This window comes from Lonchura striata, chromosome 2 (genome assembly GCF_050655825.1).
Source record: "Lonchura striata isolate lonStrDom1 chromosome 2, ASM5065582v1, whole genome shotgun sequence".
Taxonomy (NCBI): domain Eukaryota; kingdom Metazoa; phylum Chordata; class Aves; order Passeriformes; family Estrildidae; genus Lonchura; species Lonchura striata.
The window spans coordinates 139,624,776-139,648,133 of NC_140704.1; the positions used below are offsets into that span (position 1 = coordinate 139,624,776).

General features: G+C 38.9%; 1 long non-coding RNA gene across 1 annotated transcript; it reads left to right on the top strand.

The window, feature by feature from the left end:
- Positions 1–7,137: 7,137 nt before the first annotated feature.
- Positions 7,138–22,459, top strand: LOC146768450 (uncharacterized). The gene is made up of 2 exons (XR_014953025.1): positions 7,138–8,359; positions 15,782–22,459. It is a non-coding gene; the product is annotated as an uncharacterized LOC146768450 (long non-coding RNA).
- The last annotated feature ends 899 nt before the right edge of the window (positions 22,460–23,358 follow it).

Genomic DNA, 23,358 nt, shown 5'->3' on the forward strand with positions numbered 1-23,358 from the left:
GGTTACAATTCTCTCCATTTGTTTCCTGTCCAGCATGTTTTTGAAGCATGTCTTTAGTACAGCTGGCAGCATGACTTCCACTGGGTGCCCTTTCCCAACCACAAAGGTTGTAGAGGAACAAGCCTTTAGGCTCCAAAACTCAGAAATCTATAGTAAAATCTTCACTAAGTAGCACTGCTTCTGTTCCTCAGAGCAAGCCTGGCCTTGCTGTTTGGTGTCCTTGCCCATTTTCTGAAATTCAGTGGCCCACTCTGTGCTCTTTTATTAGGATGCAATTCCTAAGTGCTCCCTTCAGGTGTCTCCTGGAAAAGGCTCCTTTTACCTTTTAGCCTGTCCATTTGGTTGTGCTTAGCTCCATTTTTCCATCTCAGCAAGGCAGTGCTTGGGGGTATATCCTGCCACATAAAGGAGCACAGGTTTGGAGCTGGGAACTGGGCATGGGTGAATAGGGACAATTGCTTTTCATGGACACCCTCACACGTGTCCATAAACACTGGGTGATTCGGAATCCTTCCTCCACAGCTGGGCCAGTTGCCTGGTGCCATAGGAGACCCTTTTATCCAAGGACACTGGCTAACAGCTGTGCCTGGCTGCCTCACCAGTACTGCCAAGGGTTTCCAATTTGTGGGGGGTGCATGTGGACAAATGGCAGGTCCTTCTACTCCAGCCTTCTTTTTCTACATTTAAGCATTATCCTCTATAGTGAAGTGCTATCAGTTCTTTTATAAATTTAATTTTCTTTTAATTTTTGCTGTATAAGAACAGGACAATAAATTGCCACAAGGCACCAACCTGTTTTGATTCAGTATCAGACAAAATGCTTCCCACTGGTGGTGCTGGTGTTTGTTAGAGTAGGTGCTAAAGGCTCACCCCTTCCATGCAGAGGGACATGGGGGCAGAGGTCAGTGTGGGGGTTCCAGTGTCCCAGTCAGAGACAGGAGCACCAGCCCCAGCCCCCAGTGCTGTCCCAGGAGCATCAACCCCACAGGTCAGGTGAGACCCAGCATTTTGGGTCCCCAGAGATGTGACTCTCTGGGGCCCTGCCCAGACTGCTTGGGGGAATTCTCTGTTCTGCAGGATGGAATTCATTATGGGATGCTGGGAGGAGCAATCTGAGGTTGTGCAAGAGGACGTAAGGGGCCAGCTGCCTGTGGACAGCTTGCTGGCCAGTACATTTGTCTGGCTATGGCCTTGGCCCAGCCAGCTTGGCCAGTCCTGTCATCTCATTAAGCTCCAATACTCACTCCTTTCCTGGTGTGTGCTCTCTGTTCTCTGTGCTGTGTGTTTGGGGCTTGAGTGCAGCACACTGGGGTTCAGGCGTGGGCCAGAGGCCCTTGTGTCTGAGGTGCCACAGCTGGGGAGGCAGAGCGTGGCTGCACGTGTCAGCATGGGGTGACAGCAAATATCAACCTGCTGAGCTATACAGTGCATTCTCTTTTGCCCATAACAAGGCTTGGAGTGTTAAACAGTGAGGAATAAATTAATCAGGAGAAAATGCATTAGGTTTCTTGAGTTTGGAGGAATTTTGGAGTTTCACTCACAGTGGGGAGCAGGGATAAGTCACTGGCAGAGAAGCTGAGCAGAGTGGTCAGTCAGGCTTTGTAAAAAAAGCTTTCTCACTCATAACATTTCTTTGTTGTTCTGATCCAGTTTAAGTCACTTAATAACAGTTAAAAAATAAATTAAAAATATGGACAGTGTGACAGTTGACACCATCAATGCAAGTCCTGAGTAGAGCATGTGGTGTTTGTACCCCTTTATTTCTTGGGTGTGCTGCCAAGAAAGCTGATTCAGGTCTCCCTTCAAGGAGGGAGCCCTGCCATTGCACATGCTTGAATGAATTTCCTGCTTGAATGCCCTCAGAACTTCTCCAGGGGATCTCCCTAAATCCCTTCTAAGTGGAAGCTGGCGATTTGAACCTGCAGATGCTCTCAGAACTATCAGGTCTCACTTTCCTAAATTCCCCCACTGAACACTGAGCTGCCTTCTCATCAGGTCCCAGCCTCCAGGTCCCAGCATGAGGCTCCTTGGGTATTGGTGGGGAGAAAGTGGAGGAGACCCTGTGCAGAGGTAGGGTTTTGCTCATCATAAAGGAGGAGCCTTGCCAGAGAGAGCTTTCTTTAGCAATGACCTGTGTCCTGTCCCTTCCCCTGGGCAGGGGACCTCCAGCAGTGCCTGGGGTATCAGGCTGGCACCATCTGTGTCCTACATCTGGAGGTGACCTGGATAACCTAGGTGGGGCAAACATGATCTGTGACTGAACCTTTTTTGATTTTTCTTTGTTTGGACCCTGTTTTCATGGGCATCAGCCTTACCATTCTGTTTAGAGCTCCAGAGAGTTTTGTATCTATTTTCTGCCTGTATTTGCAGAAGTTCTGAAGCCTGTGTTCCTGTGCTTGGCTAACACCAGTCCATGCTGGGGTAGATGTGTGGGACACCTGACAGATTGAAATGTATCTGAAGACTGCAGCTGGCTCCTTCTTGCTTCATACTTCATTCTTGTTGTTGGTTTTATTTTTTTTTTTTTATGCAATGGGATTGCACTAAAAGTGAAAACCACTCAACTCTCAATAAAGTGAATTGGAGGCTGCAGCTAAAAAGGGAACTTAAAATTAGCCCTTTAAAATAAGGTTTTAAGCTGAATGCTGATTTTGCAAAAACTTGTACAATTGAGAAAGCAGGTAGAGACATGGCCAGGTTAAAAGCTCCAGAGCTGCCTGTCTTTTACCTTCTTTGCCTAGCAAAATAATGCTAAGATGCACATTAAGGTATAATTTATGAGACAATGGGTTGCATGCATTAAAGAAAGAAGCTCAAAGATGCAGCTGTTTATTTATCTCTGACATTAAAGCAAACAAGTGCACATAATTCATAAAAGAAAAAAAAACATTGCATTCTTATGTGAACAGTTCAATACCTAAATCTGATTTCCTTGAATGCTTTTGATTTATTTGTGGATTTTTTTTTGTTTGGATCTTTAATTAGTTCACAATGAGCTCAAGTTCTGGTTAATTTTACTCTTACTTATTTAAATTAAATGGTAAATAGAAGGATAAAGTTAATTAAATATCTCCTTTTCAAAATATCTTTGAACACTTGTTTAATATGAATGATTCTGGTTTTTTTTTTTTTTTGTAAGATCCTACAAAGAAATGTACATTGTAAGAACTCAATAGGATCTATTTGAAGAAAGGAAAAATAAACAGCAATGTCCCTCAAAACCCAAAGATTAACATACATCAGCGATACATTCAGATAAAAAGCCATAAACTCTTTTTTTGTAATTTAAGATATAGGAGTTTATACCTCTTTTCCATGAACAGAAGTCATTATTTCAGTATGCTCACCTTTGGGATTATTGTTTTCGCTCTTAAATGGTTTCATCAGCAAATTTGATTATGGCTCCCATCTGGCATTTCTTACATAATGCTTTGCCTTTGCTTTAGTGCACTCATTAAGGTAATTATAAATCAAAGTAATTCCTGAAAATAAACCTGCATGCAACTACTATGTTCCTACAACTTTATTACTGTTTGTATCTGTGGCACTGAAACTGTCAGGACTAAAGGTTCTTCACTGCTTGGCTTTTTTCCTGTTTGTTAAAATGCTCTTGCCACTTGTTATTTCAGGCTCATTGCTCAGGCTTGTTTAGGAAGAAAAAAACAAGGTCTCCTAAATGGATTTAAAGGCACTGAAAATGCCCTACAATCCTTTTAAAAGCAAAAAAGGCTTTTAAAATCAAAGAAGTGTCTGCTTTTGAATCCAGCTGTGAGATTTCCTGTAGCCAGCACCTAGAGAGCCCATGACAGACAAGATAGCTATGTCAATAGTGCAGATTTCCTCAGTGGTTTTATCCAGTCCTATTCCTGGTTTCATGAGCAGCTTTACCCTTCACCTCATCCCCGTTTCCAGTTGGTAGTTTATTATCTTAAATATGAAAAATCTTAAATCTCCCATGTTAGTATTTCCAGATGAAGTGTCCTAGAAAGGGATTGTGTAGTACACTAGCTGTTGGATAGATGGCAAAGAGAAATCCAGAAAAAATAATTTCCCTCTGGGAAAATGACCATGTTTTGTCTAATTTTTTTCTGATCTACCTTTCAAAATGTACCTTCACAATTTTCTCTATCCAATATTGCCATACTTTCAGAAGAGGAGCTAGAAAGCCAACAAATTTTTTATTATATATTAATTTATATAACAAATTAATACAATTTTTATTTTATGTATAAACTTTGCCTCTAAAATCTATGTCACGAATAAACCCTGAGAGATATTATGCTAATGCTCCAAAGTCTACTTCAGAGACTTTTATATGAGTCAACTTTTATTTTTGCTCTATGAATTCCTCAACTACATCTTTGTGATTTCTGAGACCCATACCGCATGAAAAAACACATTAATAAGAAATCCTCTAGCCTCTTAGTGAGATTAATTTTCCTTTGTACCTCAGAATGGTACACTAATGTCACAAAACACTGAAACAGCAGTTCCTCCACTTGCAGAAATAACTCCTTTCAAAGAATTCATCCCTCTGCCAAGTAAGCAACTAAGTCAAAGGCAATTACTGTTACCCCTCAACAACAATGTATTAATGGATGCCGTCTTAAATGCATATAGGAGAATTTAATCACTGAAACTTTAATATTTTATAATGAGATTTGGCTATCAGAACCCATATACACAGACATAAGTCATTAATCACTCTGGAGATATCAAATTGAATATATATTGGACAAAAGAGTGTTATCAACAAATTTACACCGATGAAAGCTTTTGCACATAAGTTATTTATTTCTGAGACAATGCTATCTCACTCATTTGGATGAGTAATTGTAAGCAGTTTCTCTGTGAAATGCTGTTATGGTTGATGTATTTGACAGACAGAAAAGAGTAATATATTTTAATATTTTTTCTTTGTGTGGTACATTCTCATTTTCCTGTAGCTCTCATTAGCATTTCTATCTATTGTGTTTAATTTAATACTATAATCTCTGAAGTCCTATTAAAAACAGTCCACATCACAAGTATGTATTGACATAAAAAAAAGGGAGCTCTTGTTAGGTTATGCTGCTTATATTTCTAGAACAACTTTGGCTGTCAGAAGGAGACATTTCTTTGGCTAACTGTTGCCTCAGATTATATGGTCAGATGACCTTGTGGCAATATTTATCAGCTTTTAATGATCCACTGTTTTATGAACAGAGGAAGAAAACAGACAAACAAAAAGTGATGAAAGCTATATCAAAAGGTTTCCTTCCAGTCAGCTTTTAATTTAGGACTTTTCAGAGCAATGAGCTGCAATACTATGTTTAAAAGAACTACTTGCAATGCACAATTTCAATTGCTTCTTAATAAATTAAAATGAATATATTTGAAGAAAGTCAAATTTGTTTCAGCTTGCTGAAGATCAGGCCCATTCAGCATTTAGAGAAGTGTAATTTGCTTGAACCTTCCCAGCTCAGCAGAGATGCTCCACAAGTCTGTCTGCATTTTTGTTTAAGAGTGGTCTCTGAACTCCCTTGAAGGAAATTCTTAAATTGTCCAGACTATTTCAATCCTGTGACATGTCAATGACCTCTTATGTGTGGGCTAGGAGAGTTGGAAGCCCTGAGAAAGCTGCACAGAGTTACTGCTCCTCATTGTGGCCCCTTGAATTGTGAAAACCAAAACTCCAGGCTTGGCAAGGTCCTCGTCACCTGTGGAGTTTGGTGCCTGGGAAAACAAGTCTCTTCATCAGCTACATCCTGGTAAACTTGTTAAACCTTTTTTAGTCCATCAAACGACCATCTCTTTAGCCAGTGAGTTGTAAGCCAGAAAGATTGCTCTCCGGAATATAAAATGAATCTCATTGAAAGGCTTTAACAAGGGAGGACCACATGCACAACTATAGCTTCAGCCAGAAACTGCTTTCCTCTTAGCTGACTAGTGGGCAGCCACTTGGTGATAGGCAGCATCGCTGGAACACTCAACACTTTTCAAGACCTTTGACTTTTACAGACAGTTTAACCTGTCAAGGGCTTCTGCTCTGCCACTGCTACCCAAATGCCAAATTCAATGTTGTCAGAAGACCAAATTTTACATAACAAACTCCCACACCTTAAGAATATTAGAGTGACCATTCTAGAGAACTAAGCTCTCATCTCTCAGAGTTACCAAGTGGATGTCTTGTGAAGAATATGTTACATAGAAAGGCAATTGTACATACTGTTTTCTCTGTGTACTTCTCCAGCCTCTGTTTTTCAGTCTATGTTACATATATATGTATGTATATATTTAGCAATGTTTAATGGTTTGTCTTTAACTAACTTGTCAAGACTTCTCAAATCCATCCCGCTAGAAGAAGCTTAAATAGTATTGGCCAGTGACAGACCACATAGATAGGAAATTAAATTTATATTAAGCCCTTTGGCCCCTTCCAGCGTATAGCTGCACTGATTTACTCTCTATTTTTCCAGAAGGACTACTCAGTCCAGCTGCATCTTTTTTAACCAGGTCACAGCAGCGTCCATGGTCAGCATGTAAGAACACTTGTACAGATTCAATCACTATAGAATAAGCATAGAAATTGGTAGAGAAGCACAAATAGAAATACTATCTGGTTAAAAATTATCTCATGTTGTATGGGCATTGGTGCCTTTATTTGATGCTGGTACTCTGTTACCCTTTCCTCTGTCTGGACTTGGGTTGTGGTGAGGATGAACAGTACAAAGACAACATGGATCATGACTCCATGCTATCCACTCTGCTTTTCTCTCATGTCAGGTGGCAAAGCACAGCAATGGTGCAGTTCAGTGCAGTCTGAATGTATCAGAATGACTGACCCTTTTGGGGTGACAACATTTTCACACATCCTCTTCTGCAAATAATTTCCCACCTACTTCTTAGTCCCAATACTTCCAGGCTCTGACAATAGTAGTGGAGCAGCGATTGTGTACAGCGGATGGGAGCTTTTGTGCCTTACTTCTCTGTGGCAAACAGTTAGCAGGCAGTGGCTCACTGAGAGCTGGCCCTGATAGCTGTGGGAAGGTGTTGCCCTGGTTCTGTTGTAAAATGTTTTTCTGTCCTCTTTTGAGTGACCACTGCATGGCAACTGCTGGCCTGTAGCCACAACCCCATGAGGGTCCCCAGTGCAGACAGCTCTGTGCTCTGGACAGTGCCAAGTCTCTGTGAACAGGGGCTACTGTCACAAACATTTCGGTTTTCTGAACTCAGAACTGAATATTCACAATATTCAGTATTGTGGAATTAAACTTGTATGAAACTTTAATCTCCCATGGACTTCAACAATTTCCCTCTTGCTTATGCAAAGAATAACAGTCCATGACTGTAAGGACCATTCAGTCAGAGGGCAGCCCATACTCACCCTTTTTATAAATACCACCTGCTTCCCTCTGTAAAGGACTCTCATAGATCTGATTGGAGAAGATACCTGTGGATTTGGAGAAGATTCCCACTGTTGATACCCAGCAGCAAGAAAACACAGACTCTAGAAAGTGCTTTTTTTTATGGACCACGAAGATTTAACTAAGTTTTTGTTGTATATGATAACAAAAGAAACCTGAAACCCAACAGGCAATTTATAGTGCTTTAGAGCCGTTAAAATCCTTTGTATATTGAGTATGTACAATATTGCATAAAGCATGACAATTTTATATGGTAAGTGTTGGAACTCAAAATGTCTCTCAGACATTTTTAGAGGTTCCAGGCCTTGGCCAGAAGCATTTTAGACCCTGGCAGGCAGCTGGAAGCAGCTGTGATTTTGAGTTTGAGCCATGGAATGAGTTACCAACTTTGGAGGTGGAACAAGCAGTCACAAAGGATTAGATAGTATAGTAAAAGTAGTTACACAGTAGAGAGAAAATTTTTTAGTATTGTACAGGGGGGTTTTAGCACATGTACAGGGGGGTCTTTACTTTGTACATGGGGGTCAGAAGTTCTAAGATGGAGGAAAGTGGGCTGATCCTATTCTTCTTTCTTGCCTCCATGTTCTTGGTGATATCGGCACTCACAGATTGGTTTAGAATAGAAAAGCACTTTGTAATATAGGTAGTAGGTATTGGGGGAAAACTATAAACATGTAATACATAATATATCATATAAAATATAGCAGCAGCCCTGGGCGGGGGGAGAGAAGAAGCAGACAGCAGACAGGGAGGATGTCAGGGTGTGTGTGTGCCTCTGCCCAGGCTGCTGACCTAACAGCCTCAGCCCGAGAAGACAATCTTTTAGATAACTCACAATAAACTGCCTTGAGACCGAACAGCAAGAGCCTGTGGAGTTTTTCTTTGGAAGAACGGGTTGGAGGAGAGGCTTTACCACCATATGAGACCCCAGACAAAGCCCGGGGTTCTTGCAGGTAAGTTTTAAATAACATTTTTCTTATTACTATTTCACAATTTCTAATCTATGAGAATAGCTCCTCATCACTGCTGATTCACTACTAGTAACTTAGTGCCCTTTCCCACTGCTTTCCACTCACAAAAAGTAGAATAGCAAGATTTTCCCATAGCCTCTAAGTATACATGTTCTCTAATCTTCACTGTTTGCCACTGATTGCAGTGAGAATGAGATGTGAGAATGAGAGCTGCATTCTCAGTTAAAGAGAGCAATGTAAGAGTTCAGCAGTGTAGGCAAGTAAAAAAGAATTTTCCTTTTCCCATAAAACAGTTCTCATTTTAAGAATGTCTTGCTGAGAAACATATCAATTAGATAAATCCTCTTCCCCGTTTTAAACAACTTTTAAACATAATTTGAAGCCATTGCCAAGAAATTCCAACTCGCTTAACATGCATGTTTAAAATAACTTTATATAGTAAAACAGAAAGTGAAAGCCATCTACTATCATGTCTGTTGTATGAGTTAATCAATGCCATCTCTAACATGCTGTTATGTTGTTGTTGCAAAAAATGTTGTTACGAACATCTCAATTGCCAGTCCCTGGCTCATTATTCAGTGTGGTGTGGTTTAGTGTCCCTGGAGAGGCAAATGGTTCCCTTCATGCAGCATGCATCAGTGTTCTATAACATCTCTGGTTTCTTTTTACTGATATATTTAGTTCTGAAAAAATTTTTTTACTCTTCATAATTACCATTTTCTGGGATCCTATCTGATCACAATATAAGCACATTCATCCCTAAGATATATTTCTGTGGTGTTAAAAAACCCAGAGGAAGGGCACTACATTTATATTTTTGAATGTGTACTGAAAACATTTTTCTCCACAGTGAAATTTGTTGGATTTTTTTTTTTTTCAAATTAGTGTTTAAGAAGTAATTATTTTGGTATAATTGCTAAAAACAAGAAAACAAACCCTTGAAAAAACTGAATTGGGGTACACTTGTGTCGTTAATTAGCCACTTGGCAGCCATCAGAAAACATTATTTTTATTTCTGTAAACAATTACTAGTATTTTAGGAGGCATCTGAGCACCCTAGTGATGAAATGGATGAACAGATACTAAAGCAAAAATGTGTTTTCTGAAGTGTAACAGAATGAAAAGTTGCAGAGAAACAGAATAATTGGTTGGTTAGTTACAATACACTGCCCTTCAATGTCCACTATTGAATTAGACAAGTATATTATTTCCTTTATATGTTGTATACATATCCCAGGTCGATCCCCTTGCCCAAAATTCAGTATAGTGAAAACAATATTCTTTAATCTTTTAATATTCTGGTCATATGGGCAACGTAACTTCTGAGTAAAAAACTGTACATGCTTAATTAATATTGCAAATTTTAAAAAAAGATCAAGGATGCAAATTAAGAGAATAAACCCAATATATCATAATTACCTCTTAGTTGTTACTGAGCAGGTCCAGAGCATGAAAACTCAGTCTTCTACTCCCAGCTTTTCTGTTTTTAACACATACCATGACTGCAAATTTCAGTGCTTATTGAATAATTTATTACTCTTAGTGTCAATATTCACCTTGTATCAGAACAAATGTTACCTTAAAGCAAACTAGTCTTATTTTGCTTTTACTTTATATAGCTATGCTAATCAATATCATTTGTCTTCTATCAAACATTAGCAGGTTGAAATGAAGTGTCTTTTCTTGAAGACACTTCAGGTTACCTTACAGTGGAGTGATGTATTATGTCTCTCTAATGTACCATTCAAAAGCACAACAGGTGCTCATGCAGACCACAGTTGTTCTTTTCTAGATCACAGATGCCTTCTGAAGGCAATTCTAAAGCATATGTTGGACAACTGGCTTATAGCACAAAAAGGAATTCCTCTATACAACAAAGAAAATTGGGACATAATATATAGAAGGGATTTTGAAACAACAACCACTGTTGTTTGAAAAAACAATTGTTTTTGGGTGGTGAGGTGCAGCTAACTTGAAGGAGTGAAATTCATTCTCATTTCTTTGTCTCTCAACACATGATACATGGTATTTGTCAGATTCTTGACTCTTACCGTGAAGTAGGTAGTCCAGAGACTTTATCCTTTGTGTGATGCTTCATAAGCTCCTGGTGCAAGCACAACAATGTTCTGTATTGAGAGCAATTTTCCTAGGAGTGCCATCATTTAGAACAGGGAACACAGGAAGGTTTGAGAGAAAACTCCTGCCTGGTGGGTCTTCAGAAAGCAGAACAGTGCTGGGTGCTGAGGGATGGATGTGGGACTGTGCAGCTGTGGACAGATAGTGCAGCATGCTGGAGCTTGTGTAGGGAAATCAGTATCCCTCCTAAATTTAAATATCAAAGTTTCACAACATTTATTTTTGTTTTGCATTGAAACATGAGTGAACTGGCTGAAAAGGAATGGAGGACACTAAACTAACCATGCTAATAGCATGGTTAATATTTTCCTTAGGACTTTGATACTCAGGGAGGAAACAAAGGCTACCAGACCAGCATTCCTGTAAAGCTAAAGAGATCCTAGCATCCAAGGAGACTGAGGAGCATCACAGAGGGAAGGAGAAGTATTCCATAAGCTTTCTTGCTTTGAGAAGTGTGAAGATACTGGAATACTTATACAGGAAAAAAAATCCTTTGAAGGTGGAATGTCAATGAAGGAGCCAAAGGAGGGAAAAGGCTGTGGAAAGAGAGTGTTTCTTAAACTGTGTGGCTTTAGGAGAAGATCCTACATGGAACACACTGATCAATTTATCAGCTTCTAAGAAGAAATGCCCCTGGAGAGGAATAATCTCCATAGTATGGCATTTTGGGAAGAGTAATGACACACAGTATCTTATATGAATACTTAATACAGAGCATACAAAACAAAATAACTATTGTCTGAAATGGTTAAAGTGTTCTGTGGAGAAAAATATTGAAAAAGAAATCTGATCCATTGGAGCCTATTATAACACCCATATCCTCACAGAACAGAACAGAACAGATTTGCACTCTCACCGCCATCTGGAATGGAATTATGTTAGCAGTCACTAAAAAATACAAATTAACTATTTCCTGCATTTCTGTAGTGCAATGCTTCCTTTTTCTGATCATGTCTCCTGTTTGGTTAATCATGACAACTTTAAAGTGATTGTGTGAATGTCACATTTGCTTACTGTTCTGATCAGAAAGAGTAGTAATATCTGTGGAAGAGATACGTGAAATGTGAAAGATAATTCAATATGAGTCTCTCTCCCATTAAGTTGATGGCCTTTACTAAGACATATCTGTAACAGATGCTGCTTAACCTAGCTAGATTATATAGTCTTACAACTAAAATGAACATCAGGTATGCATGATCAGTCTTTTACAGGTGTTTAAAATAACATACTTAACATGCAAATCAGGAAAAATCCAGATAAAATTTAAGGATATAAATTTTTTAATGAAAGAAGAGAGACCTCAGTAGATCATGTATTTGCTCAAATTTGTTATTACAATTACCTGTTCTCTTTAAAAACAGACCTGCATTTGATGTGCAAATTAAAAACCTGAGTTTTTCTCCTTCTTGGCTATTTGCTATTTACAGGAAGTTGTGGAGTAGTTTTGCATAAATAAACTTCAAACTGAAGGCTGTTTGTGAAATGCTCACTTCAATGATTCAGTAATTGTGATTCATGTTTTGTAGCTAATCACTCAAAGCACCTGGCATTACTCCCCTCTGTAGAGCAAGACATGGAACGAGGAATGTATCATTTGCTTTCTGAATTGATGGAAGAAATAGAACTAAAGTTTATGAAAACATCAAGTTCTGTAAACTTTTTAAGATTATCTGATGCCTGATATAGTCATAAGAAACCAGTGAGGCCGAAGAAATAAGATAATAAATAATAAATAATTTAGCCATTTGTCCCAAAAAACCCCAGAGACATGTTTTGCTCTAAATAGTCTTAAAATCTGCTTTGGTGAATTCTCCTTATTCCTTAAGTTTTGCAGATTTTCATCTGGTTTATTCCATGAATGTCTCCATCTGGAGGACATGAGCTACATGGAACTGGAGATAAAAAGACATCCTGTAAAACATCCAAAATAATTATGCTCAGAATAATTCCACCAAAAATTATGCATTTAATTATTGGAATTACTTATAGTGAGGAAGGACTCAGAGAGCTGAAGAAGAATTTTTATTTTAGTGAGCAAAACAAGAAAACAAATGAATTATTAGTTCCAGTTTAATAAATCTTCCCAGAAAGAACCATAGCTCTCCAGCTGCAGCCCGAATAGATTGATTCAAAGCAGTTCTAACTGGCTTCAGAGTGAAGACTTCCTCTTAAATCTGTGTGTTGAATGGTTAGACAATAAATTTATTGGTGCCAAAAATGGCTGCAAAGGAATTATTCAAATCTCCATGACTTTGAGTTCTAAGATGTGTCTAAACCAGAGCTACTCAATCTAAAGGTCTCTTCAGCCAATGGAGAATAACAAACAACTCGACTTTAAACATCCTATTTTAGATGAAATTGCTGCAAATAGCCATTGAGATGAGCTATGTCAGTGTAAGGTTTTCTACACAGTGCTTATCTAGGGTTAGGGCTAGGTTAGACTCCCACTCCTGGCTATAATACTGCTCATCCATATTGAGAGTTCTGATGAGAGTTTTAAGGCAGTAGATTAGAACCCCTCTCCTTCTTTGGACTTTTCAATCGGTATTATATAGCTGCCGCAGGCATATCAATGCCCTGAAAGAGTTAATGCCAAAATAACCCTTTATTCTAAGTTATTAAGAAAAGATAGGGGATATTACTTTCAAGTAAGATGTAGTCATCTTACTCTATGAAGATCATCTCTTCAGATTTATATAGTTTTCAGGTTGCAGATGAATGAAATATTTCTGTAGGGCATTATAGACTACAGGTTTTGCAGAATTCCCTATATGTCTTCAATGACAATCAAAATACTGATTCCACTCTGTAGATACCATAATTAAATTAAATGTTATTTTTGTCTTATTTCAGGAGGAACAGGGCCCATGTGGGTTAATAAATGTGTTGTCATAATGTTAATAAATGTGTTGTCATAAGTGCAATATTTCTGCACTTCTAACTGCAGAAATAACATGTCAGTTTCTAACCAGATGACCTAGTGAAGCATTGCAGTTTAACCTCTTTCTCACATCTTATGTCAGTCAAGGACTAATGTACTTACACTCCAGAACAAAACATCCAAATAGCATTTCAATCAGGGAGCCTGCAATGGCAGGAAAGAAATACTGTCTGGCAAAACTTTTGTTTCTAATCACAAAACCAAGAACTGGTGTGCTACTCATGATCACCAGCATTGTTTACAACCTTGGTTGCTGTGGGGATGGCATCACATGAATACTGCGATGGGGACTGAATCCTTCCGGCAGCACAAGTGGTTTTCAAGCAGCCTCTAATTGCTTGTTTACAAAATACTCCATAGTTTTCTGAGCACACAGCCCAACAAAATAGGAATAGACTTATAGAAAGTCTCCAGCATTGCCTTTCTGTGTACAGGAGAGAAACTGATTCCAAATTAGAGAAAAGGGGAGGGGAGGGAAGGGGAGGAGAGGGAAGGGGAGGGAAGGGAAATCATCAGCTCAATCAGGTGGTCAATGGCATCTCTGCAACCTACCCACACCAGCACAGCTGCACTGGTGGAGCTGTCTCTCCACTTCCAGGCCCCAGAGCAGCCCTGAGATGCTGCATGAAAAGGCTCCCTACAAGTTGCAGACCTGTTGCCCCTCTTCTTAAGCCGTGGTTTGGTGTGACTCCAAAAACATCAAGAAGCGTCAACACACTCATTGAATCAGAAACTGAGATCCAGCAGCGATGGTACCTTCCCCAGTATCCTGTCACTTCCTCAGGTCTGGGTGGTACCTCTGAAACCTCTCTGCAGCATCTAGGAGGGATATAAACCTTGCTGCTAGGCAGTGTAATCCATGCATTGAAGCCCCTTGCAACAGTTGCTGCTGCTCCTCTAAAGACATTTTGGACACCGACACTGGCCTTTGCCAATCTCCTCCTTGGAAAGACAGGGTTATGCCTATCATTTTTATATAGCTTGAATAAGCATGGAAGATGCATTTTGGATGCTATGATCCCTGGCTTTAAATTGGTTTCTGGAGGTGTGGAAAGGACCCAATAAATAAAACAAATTGCCACTCTTGTGGTGTCCCTGTCCTTTCTTTCTGGGTTACACTGCATTAAACTCATGCCAGAAACAACCAGCTGGTTCACTAACAAAATACTTTGTTTTCTTTTATTCTTGCTCCCTTATCATAATACTGAAACTGTGTGTCAGATACCAACACTTCTCAGGTATTTAAAGCAAACCTTCCACTTAGCTTTTTCCCTAGTGTAAAATTTGCCCCAAAGGAAAAAAATATTATTTCTACAATGTTCTTCAGGAGCCTTTCAGTGCCTGTTCCATGTGCCCTGAAATGGGAATGGAGGAGGTGAACCTGGCAGAGGTTTAACATGTTTCTGCAAGGCTTCTGACTGTTCATAATATTTTGTGTTTTAAACAAATGCTTCATATCCTCTTATTTAAGAAAGGGGGGGGGGGGAAGACTTAAAATGTCAAAAATTATTAACTACTCAGTTTTCAAAAAGAAAGCATACACTCTGCTACAGTGCTATTTCTCTCACTCAAAGCCAGATATTGTCCAGATGTATCAAAATTTTCAAGTGTTTAAGTTTACACACCTATCATGGCAAACCAGAATCTGACATGATCAAATGTCTAAGGCTTGCCCAGAGTACATAATTAAGTGAAACTCAAAAATATTAGTAGCTTGCATGGGAATTGTTGTATGCTGGACAATTGGAAACATTTAGTGTCTGAACCTGGATTTCATATTCTGGACTTGTCTTAACTCTTCTGTAGTTTCTAACTTTTTTGTCTGCCTTAGCCAAGTCTCAAACTACACTTCAGTCTTTTAAGATTTTATTTTTCCTTTCAATTATTTTTACCTTTACCCAACTAAAATGTATTTTTATCTTGCCTGCCTTACTGAGGTTCTTAAATGTCTTTGCTAAAATCTTCCCTTTAATTAGCAGGTTATATTTTACCTTGCTAATTGGACACCTCTGCATGGGAAGGTGAGGAAATGAAACTGTCTGGAAAAAGAAAGCACATTGCACTGTCTATAACTGAATTTGCAAATAATGCTTTATCTCTTAACACATTCAAATTCTATCATGTTTGTTCCCTGGGTTAGTTCAGTGGCATTGAATAGGTCCTCCCAGCTACAGGTAGGCTAGTTGGCCCTCTTCCACAGTTTTGGGGGGGCTGGCTGGGAAAAAGGAGGAATAGGCAAGCTGGAGACAAAGCTCTGATGTGCAGAGCAGCTCCTTCTGCCTGCATGACTTAGTCTTATTTAATGACCACTTGGTTTTATTTTGCAGACTGGAATTGGATTGCAGGATGCCATGTCAAAAGCTGAAGCTTTCTGCTCTCCATAAAGCATCTGTGCTCCACAGAGCTTCTGAAACTGGCCCCTGTGTGACACTCCTGTTATTACACCTGCACTGTGTTCTCCTGCTTATTACTCCTATTACTGCACCACAGACAACATCATTCCAGTGTGGTTCTCTGAAGGTACATGTCTCCCTGGCAAATGTAGCTCTGATCCGAGATGTTAAAATGCAGGTGAGAAAAGCACATCTTTTCAGAGACTGAAAAGATGATGTGAAGGGAAGCCTACCATGAATAAGTAAAACTGTCTCTACCCACCAGCTGGAAACAGAGCTACAGTTTGTGATGATGCTTGTGATAGGAAATGCAAGCAGTCTTTACTGAAATACTGAAGTGTCATTGGAAAGTGACATTCTTAATACGGAAAACTACTGTATAAATTACACTTAATGCATTTGATACAAATTATATTTGTCTTTAAATATTTTGCTTACTCAAGTTTTGAATTCTAAGTATATGAAATAATTGAGAGTGAAATGCACTAGCTCTGAACCAGACTGAAATTTTGGTTATAGGTGAGCACAAGAGCTTTTTCTTTCCCTTTTTCTAAATTTTGGCTTGTGTACTGTCACATCTGCTGGACAGATGATGAGAGCATTTGCAGCATAATGCAGCCTCTGTGTTGTAGTGCAGGCCAGTGGCATTTTGTTAGCTCAGCCTGCCAGTAATTCCATTGTGATGCTTGGCAAAAGCAAACTGGATTAATCTCCATATTGAAAGAGTGAGTCTGCATAATAGAGGCCATAACTTGGATGTTGGTTTTGGTCCCTTTTGTGGCTGAACCACATATGCAACTTTCACACATCAAAGCCTCTTATAAGAGTGTTGGCTGGGAAGTGGGCCAAATTCATCTTCTTGTAATTCCATGACATCAGTACACTTGCCAAGGGGAATATGTCACATTATTCCTACAATTAATCCCTATGAAGGCTTTAGGACAACCTTTTCTCCTTTACACTCTCAGTATGAATACTGGGTTTGTTTTTGTGCAACACATTTGGGTGGAAGGCTCTTTAGGAAAAGGCTGTGTTTTGACTTAGTGCAATGCTTCCACAATGAGATCAGGCCTCTTGGGTGGCTTTGTGGTAGCAGTTCTGTGTTAATGAGGGGTCAGTTTTGACCAGCTATAAGCACACAGCTTCCAGTAATTTGGAAAACTGTGGTTCTCTGGATTCCTAATCAAGGCCATCCTTTCACCTGGGGAAAAACCAGCAAACTCACTTCTTTTGACTTGGATTTTGTTTCTAGTATAGGAAAACAGAACACAGGTCCGTGGGGTAGGTTTGTCTACATTTTGACAGTGAAAGGCTGTGATTGGCAATTCTTCCATCTGTTTTTTGACAATTCCTGCCAGGAAGAGAAGATAGGAAAGTTAAATGAGAACTGACAGCGGAAATAAAAAAAAGCAGAAACTGTAAATAGATTAAATCTGATCTTATTCTTTTAACTTGATGTTTACTTCTTACGAAAAGATGGGTTTTTGATGTTGATCTACAGAAGAACAATGCACATATGAAAGCATGTACTTACATATGATTCAGGGCAGAGGTGTGTATGATATACATTGCTGAATGGTAGGATGAGGTATGTATTATTAGTGTGTGATCTAATTTGTGGTATGGACCTATGATGCATGTCAGTTAATGAGCTGAGAAGAATTTCCTCCTCTGCAGAAACCATATGTTCTTCTTTTTTCATGAGACGATATGAAGACTAAAACACACAAGGTCAGTCACAAAAAGACATTGGTAAATCTCATCTGAAGAATGTCAAATTCTTATTTTAAATTAAAACTAATTTAAATTTAAATTAATTTTCTCTTTCCTGTTCTACCTTCATTATTTTTCTTCTTGTATTTTCAGCATTAATAATGGCTTAATCTGTCTGTTCATGGTTTCAGTAGTAATAACTTTTATCATGCATCTCACACATATCAGAAAATCTGTGGATTGACTGCATGGAGCCTGTAACTCTGGCAGTTTCCAAAGGCTGTGATGATGTTGCTGGTTTAGGACAAAAAAAATGTAAGAGTTTATGGATGTTGCTTCACTGGACAGCAGTTCTTAAACAAAGAAATGTTCATCTTGGAATGCTTTTCCATAATTTGACATCTGAATTGCACAATATATTTCATACCTCAGGCTGAGAGTTACAATTCAGAAATCTGTAACATAGGGCCAGCTGTAAAGAGTGAATTCATTAGTTATCTTTTAACTATATCCAAGCCAGTTGCCTTTTTTTGTTATGTTGAAAAACGTGTTTAGGAAAAGTCCATTCACTGTGCTTATTTTTGTGGCAATTGCAAGAGGCTGTTCTGAACTGCTTTTAAGTTCTACTTAGAAACTTGTTCATGCATTAGGTAGTGAAGAGTCATGCACACTTTAGCCATTTTCCAGGATCTATCTCTGCTGCAGAGTTGCAAACAGAACTGCCTTTGTGAGTAAACCATAGGAAATGAAATGCCTGTCACAGCTTGCAGGACCACACAGTAATAGTACGTGACTTACAAGCACTTTTAATTTTATTGAAATCCGTACAGAAGTGAGGATAATTAGAGAAAATCTTACATCTGCATGGTCTTTCTTTTCTTGACAAGGAAGAGGATTTAATTTGCAGAAGCTGTTACAAAGGCCTAGTCTTTTTCACATCATAATGAGCATTAATTAAATACATAATCTGAGTTAGATGAACACAGCTATATTCTTCTTGTAAGACCCAACCTAACTTCAAGCTATTCTAGTTTCTTTTGTATGTTGTGAATCCATCTCACCAGCTGTTTCTTGGGGATCTGAGAAAGACTGGGAACAACTGAGGTTTACATTGACTAGTGTTGGGCCTGTTTTTATAACATTGGGTGGGATCCCTTCCTGATCCTCATTCCAGCTAAAGGGGCTCCTGCTATCTGTAAAGCAAAAATGCAACATAAATAAAACATGTAATAGTACCCCAAATACCTTTAAATAGGCTTTGCTGTAAGTTTAGATGGTTTTTTTGTTTCATGTAGAAATCCTATAATAGGACAGCAGGCAAAACCCACCTGCACAAAATTTCCCTCCTGTTTTTCTGTGGGAAGAGATGTGTCTGCTCAGGCTTTTCGACAATGCAAGTGAGAGGCACAGGCAAAATGGACTGTGCTCCTCCTGCTGACAGTGCCATTCTCTAGGAGAAGTGCCAGCCCTATACATCATAGTAGTTTTTTTTTTTTTTTTCTGAAAAGATTCTATTTCATATATATAAAAACAACAACAAAGTAATTATAACTAAATTGTTCAGCTTAGTATTTAATTAAAATCCATTTTATAAAGGGATGACTTCAGTTACTGCCTGATCATTAGGTCAAACTCAGTATAAACCAAATTTAAATGCATCCAAACTGCTACAGAGTCTGTGGCAGCTGTGCTTTTGTCTGGAGATGGATGTGACTTCTAGTATTTGTGTTTATATAAAAGGAAAAACTGCAATTATTACAGGGCTCATTAGAACTCTCTCAAAAAACAACAAACCCCTCCCCCTGCCTCTTTATTGACAAGAGGCTGCAATTGAATAAGGCATTTCGGTCTTAGAGACATAATTAACTCCAGCCCTACTCTTTGGTGAATGACCTTTTCAAGCACCCAGAGCCCTGAAGACCCCTGTCTGCAATCAGAGGTGTGACTAGAGCCTGCTCTGCCCTTTTTGCAGTGAGTCTGTGTGGGGAGAGCACAGACAGCTGTGTCTGGAGACATCACAACAGCTGCTCTAGCACAGTTCGGATGGTGAGCATCTGAACAAAGTGTGTCCTGCTAAAGCTGTGTTTATGCATGAATACTTCAATGGAGCTTTGAGAGGACAATGCTGTAGCAAATAAGAAAAACATGTCACTCATCAATCATAACAAGATGAAAATACTTCGCTATGTCAGAAAACTTAAATTACTTTACAAAAGACCTCTTAACTTTCTCCCTTCCTTTTTGCTTCTTTTTATTCTCAACTATATTTGCCATTTGTGCAATACCACAAGCTCAGTTCTGACCAGCAAAATTCCCCTCTGAAGGAAAAATTGCTCAATTTATATAATTAATATCAAGTTTCAATTTTGAAGTTATTAACTTACTAACAACATATAATTAAAAGTGATCACTGAAGTATGCATTCAAGATCAAAACCACGACAAGACGTAACATGTAAGATACTAGCAAACATGAATTTCTAAATACCTTTCTAAAACACCCCAGAACTGATCAATCCCTCCCCCCTCAGCTACCAGCACACCTGCCCCTCCTGGACACAAGGATTTCCCAATGTGATGGTCTCTGCAACCTGGCCCTCCACTATATTGCTGGAGTACCCCCAGTAACCTGTCCCTGTTTTCCTGTGCTGGAGTGCCCAGCATGGCACATTACCCAGATCTCTCATCAGGCTGAGGAGGAGGACTATCTCCCTTGACCGCCCAGCAATGCTCTGCCTAATGTGACCCAGGAGGCTGCTGCCTTTCTTCAAAGTAAAAATGAAACAATTTTAGTGATGTTTAAAATTTTTTGGTGGGTTTGGACTACATTGGCCCAAAGGAAAAGCTGTCCCTAAGCATCTATAAACAAAGATGAAAAATTTCTCAGACTGTTTACATTGTAGTCTGTGCCCCTACAAGAAGGCTGAAGAGGAACTTTTTGCCAGCCAATGTAGTGACAGAATGAGGAAGAATGGCTTTAAACTGAAAGAGCTTGGTTTAAATTAAATTTTAGGAAGAAACTCTTCATTATAAGGGTGGTAAGGTTGGCCAGTGTTGGAGGGTATGGATTAAACTGTCAAGGAGGACTGTAAATCAGTCAAGTGACCTTGCAGCCAGTGAACAGCACGCCAGTGATTCTCTAGTATGGACCAAGTTTAAAGACGTCTGCATCTTCTTTATGAACCTTCACTGAGGTACTGATTTTGGGTCCCTCTGAAAGCAAGAGAACAGGAATAAATAGACTGTGTTCTAACAGTGACTTTGCGGCTGTCTCACCTGCCTGCTTGTGTCAACACACACAGCTACAGAAACTGTGGATGTCCCATCACTGGAAGTGTTCAAGGCCAGACTGGATTGGGCTTCGAGCAACCTGGTCAAGTGGAAAGTGTTCCTGCCTACACCAAGGGGGTTGGAGCTAGATGATCTTTAAGATCCTTTTCTTCTCCAACTGTTCTATACATTTCCATAATTTTCACTACTCCTGATTCTTGTACTAGGGAACCAAGATAATTGAAAGGCTTCTTTCTGTCTGCTGCAGCTACAGCCCTTGATGCCAGTTTGTGAAAATACTTGGTGTTTAGATCTAATATACTCAATTTTCAGCCAATGTTACCAAATATGTCTGCCAAGTTTGCTGCAGGATGGCAGAACAGAAGTGAGGACAAAAGGTAGCTTCTTGTCTTCAGTGTGATATTCTAAAGATAGCAAAGTTATAGTCTTTATTTGGTGCTTTAGTGGTGGCTGAGCTGTTTCCCAAATCTGTGGTAGCACATACATGGTGTACCTTCATTTTTTTAGAGTTGTGATGTCCTGTACTGTGTGTTTCTCAGTATGAATGCTCTGGTCCTTCTGTCTCTAAAAGCTGAAAGCAGAACTGGCCTTCCTCTGTAAAAAGATTTGCTAGTCTCAGCCCATAATGTGATAGATAACTGTTCTGTGTAAACAACATGATTGACAATCACTACTTGGGAGACTGAATTTAAAATCAAGAGGTCTGAAAACAGAGGTCAAAGCAACTACTTGAAAAAGTCTGAGCATGTTTCTCCCATGGGCATTTCTAGGAAACTATCTCCAGAGATGGTCAAAGGAGTGAATCAACAAATAAATCCCAGAATATTTCTCTCATTCTTTTGAGTCTGTCATAAAAAACACAGGATGCAATAAAGCAGCCTTTCCCTAAAGAGAATCAGCTATCTGACTGCATTTCCTTTCTCAAACACAGATCAGATGCTGTACAAGACAGCACAAAAGACATTACAAAACAGCCTTCCCACAATGAAAGCTTCTTCCTAATTCTCTATAATTAGAATGACTTTTGAATGAGAAACAGACTGTACAATTTGTGCAGCCTGAGAGACTTCCTGCTCCAAAGAGCTATGAAATAATAACCTAGAGTGGGCTGCACCAGACCTTCCCCTGCACAATTAATTTTGTCTCCTGGACATCACTGAGAGTTTTGTGGTGGATTCATAGAGTATCTGAGGAGAGGAGAACACTGGGATAATAAAGTTGCTCTCTGTTTACCACAGACCATGAAGATGACCTACAGATTTTCACACCTAGGCAATCTCTGGTGGTGTCCAGTGTTTATCTTCATTCTGATCCTGGTGACAGTTGTGTGTGCTGCATTGGTCCCAAATCAAAATGCTCACCGATGCCAGATGACAAACCAGAAGAATAATGTAAAATCCTATTCAGTTTGCATCAAGGTGCCTTGAAAATATTGGTTGCTGCATTATGTTTATACCATTATTTACAGGGAATGACAAAAAACCACACTCATTTCAAAACAAGTATTATTCAATGTTTATTAAAAGTGGGTTATTTCACCCATTCATATATGCTTAAATGTAGTTTAAGCCTTCTATGTATGTAAATAAATAAAGCTTAATAACACACAGTTAATAGAGGTATCTTTACTGTTTATATTGCCCAAAAGAAATACGAAGTGTGAGAGGTTTGTGAAGTTTTAAATTTAACCTACTAGCTGAGTTATATGCATTCTATGGCTATGTCATAGTCTAGATTAGTGAAATTATATTAAAAAAAAAAACTTTATTTGCTATGAATGGTATTGGGCTACTGGAGAGGTGGGCTGTGGGAAATTGGACCAAAAATATCTTTGATTATTTTAGGTTTTTACTTTGATGACTACATAAAGTAAGTATTCAGTCCAACAAGTGTTCATTTTTCCTTTGAAACAAAATATTTTAATTAAGCATTTTTCTAATAATGACTCAGTGAAGATAATTGAATTTTAAGAAGTCTGGATCATTTAGAATACCTACGATTTAATGGGAGACAGAGAAATCACTGGCTTGTTATCTTTTACAATTACTGTTTCTCCTGTTAACCAGTGATAACTTGAGCACAAAAACTGCTTATCTACACAAATAAGTCATGGGAATCAAAACACATAGAGAAAGCATAGTTCAAACTAATTTTGTAAATTATTTCTGTATTGCAAAGGCTGTATTAGCTCCTGCAGCTTCTGAAGTAACTATTTATGCTGCTCTGTATTATGGCACTTATTTAATGACTGTTTTGTACTTTGCTATAGATCTTGCATCTCCTTGATACTTCCACCTATCTCCTAATACCCATTATATATCTGGTAGCCCTTTTCTTCTCTGCAAATAAGGAAATTCCAAACCCACCCCTTCCTCCCTCCCCCCAAACCTCATGCTACCCCAGAATAACTTTTTTCATGCAAATAGGGTAGAAGATGGGGATAAAAAAGGGGATCAAGATTAAGCCCATTATAGGAATGTCATCCTAAATGTATTCAATACTTCATTT